This window comes from Oncorhynchus mykiss, chromosome 19, assembly GCF_013265735.2.
Source record: "Oncorhynchus mykiss isolate Arlee chromosome 19, USDA_OmykA_1.1, whole genome shotgun sequence".
Classification (NCBI taxonomy): domain Eukaryota; kingdom Metazoa; phylum Chordata; class Actinopteri; order Salmoniformes; family Salmonidae; genus Oncorhynchus; species Oncorhynchus mykiss.
In genome coordinates, this window is record NC_048583.1 from 1,297,581 (window position 1) to 1,302,365 (window position 4,785).

Consider the following 4,785-nt stretch of genomic DNA (forward strand, 5'->3'; position numbering starts at 1 on the left):
TATCACTTAACCATTCATCATGACCATCAACATGATAACTACTAGACATCATCACTTAACCATTCAGTATGACTATCAACATGATAACTACTAGACATCATCACTTAACCATTCAGCATGATTATCAACATGATAACTACTGGACATCACCAGTAAACAACTAGAAAGAGAGAAAGAGAGAGACAAAAGCATCTTAAACCTATCACAGGGATAACCAATAATTATGTTGTGATTGGTTTCTCACAGACCCAGTGTTTTGGAACACATGGTCCGTCCCTCCAACTCTTCAATGGGTCTGTTGCTGTCTGTGAGATCTCAACACAAACCCCCTTGTCATTGATGTTATTAGGTTCCCCTTCCATCCAATACCTATAAACCACACACCAGGATTAATTGCTACCATTAGAGAGAGAGAGAGAGAGAGAGAGAGAGAGAGAGAGAGAGAGAGAGAGAGACAGAGACAGAGACAGAGAGAGAGAGAGAGAGAGAGAGAGAGAGAGAGAGACAGAGAGAGAGAGAGAGAGAGAGAGAGAGAGACAGAGAGAGAGAGAGAGAGACAGAGAGAGAGAGAGAGAGAGAGAGAGAGAGAAAGATAGAGAGAGAGAGAGAGAGAGAGAGAGAGAGAGAAAGAGAGAGAGAGAGACAGAGAGAGAGAGAGAGAGAGAGAGAGAGAGAGAGAGAGAGAGAGCGAGAGACAGAGAGAGAGAGAGAGAGAGAGAGCGAGAGAGAGAGAGAGAGAGACAGAGAGAGAGAGAGAGAGAGAGAGAGAGAGAGAGCTGACTGGGATGAGATTTAAAAATGACGTTTACAACAACAGAGAAACAGATTATAAAAGTATCTCAGAACTGTCAGTCACTCACGTAGTTGTAAATGGTGTGCTGTCAACCCACTGCCAGATTCCGTCTTTTTTATAAATACCAATCCAGACATTCTTCTTAAATCCGTTAATGAATATCTATAATATTATTTTGGCAGAAAAAAAATTGGCCATTATTTATTCTCCATTTCAGAGACATACATAATAGTAGTAGTATAATAGTAGTAGTAGTATAATAGTATTATTATAATAGTAGTAGTATAATAGTATTATTATAATAGTAGTAGTATAATAGTAGTAGTAGTAGTATAATAGTATTATTATAATAGTAGTAGTATAATAGTAGCAGTATAATAGTATTATTATAATAGTAGTAGTATAATAGTAGTAGTAGTAGTATAATAGTATTATTATAATAGTAGTAGTATAATAGTAGCAGTATAATAGTATTATTATAATAGTATTATTATAATAGTAGTAGTAGTAGTATAATAGTATTATTATAATAGTATTATTATAATAGTAGTAGTAGTAGTATAATAGTATTATTATAATAGTAGTAGTATAATTGTAGCAGTATAATAGTATTATTATAATAGTAGTAGTATAATAGTAGTAGTAGTAGTATAATAGTATTATTATAATAGTAGTAGTATAATAGTAGCAGTATAATAGTATTATTATAATAGTAGTAGTATAATAGTAGTAGTATAATAGTACTTTTACTTCACTACATTCCTAAAGATATATACTATTTACTCCATACATTTTCCCTAATAGCCAAAAGTACTCATTACGTTTTGAATGCTTAGCAGGACAAGAAAGTTGTCTGATTTACACACTTATCAAGAGGACATACGGGACATATTTTTTTGAAAAACCGCTTAGTATTTCCACTGAAATGTTAAACAAGCTAATTGCTAACCCGTTAGCTAATATTTTTTACGACACCAATAATCACAAATATTGATGGCTTGATCACAGGACAACACAGTTGAAGGTAATATATTTCTTAAATGCTGATGAATATGCCGATAATACGGGGTTCCACGCTAGTAGAATAGTAGTAGTAGTAGTATGATAGTAGTAGTATAATAGTAGTAGCATACTAGTAGTATAGTAGTAGTCGTATGATTGTAGTAGTATAATAGTAGTAGCATACTAGTAGTGTAGTAGTAGTAGTAGTAGTAGTACAGTAATAGTAGAATAGTAGTAGTAGGAATAGTACTAATATAGTAGTAGTAGTATAATAGTTGTAGTAGTAGTATAATAGTAGTATCATAATACTAGTATAATAGTAGTATTAGTATAGTAGCAGAAGTACAAGTCGTAGTAGTATCGTTGTAATAATAGTATAGCATTAATAGTATAGTAGTAGCAGTAGTAGTAATTGTATAGTAGTAGTAGTAGTATAACCGTAGTATTACGGTTAGTCAGAGTAAAATAGTAGTAGTATTATAATATATATATAATAATAGTAGTATTATAATATATAATAGTATGGGTATATCAACTCAGCAAAAAAAAAAAAACGTCCCTTTTTCAGGACCCTATCTTTCAAAGATAATTCGTAAAAATTCAAATAACTTCACAGATCCTCATTGTAAAGGGTTTTAACAATGTTTCCCATGCTTGTTCAATGAACCATAAACAATTAATGAACATGCACCTGTGGAACGGTTGTTAAGACACTAACAGCTTACAGACGGTAGGCAATTAAGGTCACAGTTATGAAAACTTAGGACACTGAAGAGGCCTTTCTACTTACTCTGAAAAACACCAAAAGAAAGATGCCCAGGGTCCCTGCTCATCGGCGTGAACGTGCCTTAGGCATGCTGCAAGGAGGCATGAGGACTGCAGATGTGGCCAGAGCAATAAATTGCCATGTCCGTACTGTGAGACGCCTAAGACAGCGCTACAGGGAGACAGGATGGACAGCTGATCGTCCTCGCAGTGGCAGACCACGTGTAACAACACCTGCACAGGATTGGTACAGCCGAACATTACACCTGTGGGATAGGTACAACTGCCCAAGTTACACCAGGAACGCACAATCCCTCCATCAGTGCTCAGATTGTCTGCAATAGGCTGAGAGAGGCTGGACTGAGGGCTTGTAGGTCTGTTGTAAGGCAGGTCCTCACAAGACATCACCGGCAACAACGTAGCCATTGGGCACAAACCCACCGTCACTGGACCAGACAAGACTGGCATAAGTTGCTCTTCACTGACGAGTCGCAGTTTTGTCTCACCAGGGGTGATGGTCAGATTTGCGTTTATCGTTGAAGCAATGAGCGTTACACCGAGGCCTGTACTCTGGAGCGGGATCGATTTGGAGGTGGAGGGTCCGTCATGGTCTGGGGAGGTGTGTCACAGCATCATCAGACTGAGCTTGTTGTCATTGCAAGCAATCTCAACGCTGTGTGTTATAGACAAGACACCCTCCTCCCTCATGTGGTACCCTTCCTGCAAGCTCATCCTTACATGACCCTCTAGCATGACAATGCCACCAGCCATATTGCTCGTTCTGTGCATGATTTCCTGCAAGACAGGAATGTCAGTGTTCTGCCATGGCCAGCAAAGAGCCCAGATCTCAATCCCATTGAGCACATCTGGGACCTGTTGGATCGAAGGGTGAGGGCTAGGGCCATTCCCCCCAGAAATGTCCGGGAACTTAAAAGTGCCTTGGTGGAGGAGTGGGGTAACATCTCACAGCAAGAACTGGCAAATCTGGTGCAGTCCATGAGGAGGAGATGCACTGCAGTACTTAATGCAGCTGGGGGCCACACCAAATCCTGACAGTCACTTTTGATTTTGACCCCCGCTTTCTTCAAGGACACATTATTCAATTTATGTTAGTCACATGCCTGTCGAACTTGTACAGTTTATGTCTCAGTTGTTGAATCTTGTTATGTTCATATACAGTATATCACAAAAGTGAGTACACCCCTCACATTTTTGTAAATATTTGAGTATATCTTTTCATGTGACAACACTGAAGAAATTACACTTTGCTACAATGTAAAGTAGTGAGTGTACAGCTTGTATAACAGTGTAAATTTGCTGTCCCCTCAAAACAACTCAACACACAGCCATTAATGTCTAAAAAGCTGGCAACAAAAGTGAGTACACCCCTAAATGAAAATGTCCAAATTGGGCCCAAAGTGTCAATATTTTGTGTGAGGGGTGTACTCACTTTTGTGATATACTGTAAATATTTACACATGTTAAGTTTGCTGAAAATAAACGCAGTTGACAGTGAGAGGACGTTTCTTTTTTTGCTGAGTATATATAATCTCATGCAAACTTTTGTTTCTGACAGGAATTGGTAATTTATAAATTGACAGTGACATGAACATTTGCGATGCAGTTGGTTATACATGTTGAATACTAATCAGAGAAGTAGTTGATAATAAAGAGACAGTTGCATTGAAGTATTAATAATGTATTATCTATTACCTGTTCTTCTCTGCTGTTTATAACAACAAACTCTCCTCCCATTGTTCTGCACTCCTTCTGACCGGCCCCAGCTGTGTTCATCGTGGAGGAGACATAATAACAGCTGGTGCCAAACTTCCACCATTCAGCTAGACAGGGTTCCTCTGAGATAAACACAACAGAACAACATGCATTCAAAAGTATTCTATGTACTAAATGAAATGAATGAATTCCACTCACCAGATAACCTAACCCTCAATAAAATTTGATTTGATTTGATTAGCTGGTCTCTCTCTTCAGTCAGGTTGTTGTAACTGGTCTGTAGCTGGTCTTTTTCTTCAGTAATTTTGTTGTAACTGGTCTGCAGCTGGTCTCTCTTGTTAGTCAGAAGGCTGTAACTGGTCTGTAGCTGGTCTCTCTCTTCAGTCATGCTGTTGTAACTGGTCTGTAGGTGGTATTTTTCTTCAGTCATGTTGTTGTAACTGGTCTGCAGCTGGTCTCTCTCTTTAGTCAGAAGGCTGTAACTGGCCTGT

The 4,785-nt window shown here is 38.1% G+C and overlaps 1 long non-coding RNA gene across 1 annotated transcript; it reads right to left on the reverse strand.

The window, feature by feature from the left end:
* Nucleotides 1–231: 231 nt before the first annotated feature.
* LOC118941391 lies at nt 232–4,501 on the reverse strand. The gene is made up of 3 exons (XR_005037613.1): nt 4,274–4,501; nt 861–955; nt 232–369 (listed from the first exon to the last, which is right to left on the reverse strand). It is a non-coding gene; the product is annotated as an uncharacterized LOC118941391 (long non-coding RNA).
* Between the last annotated feature and the right edge of the window lie 284 nt (nt 4,502–4,785).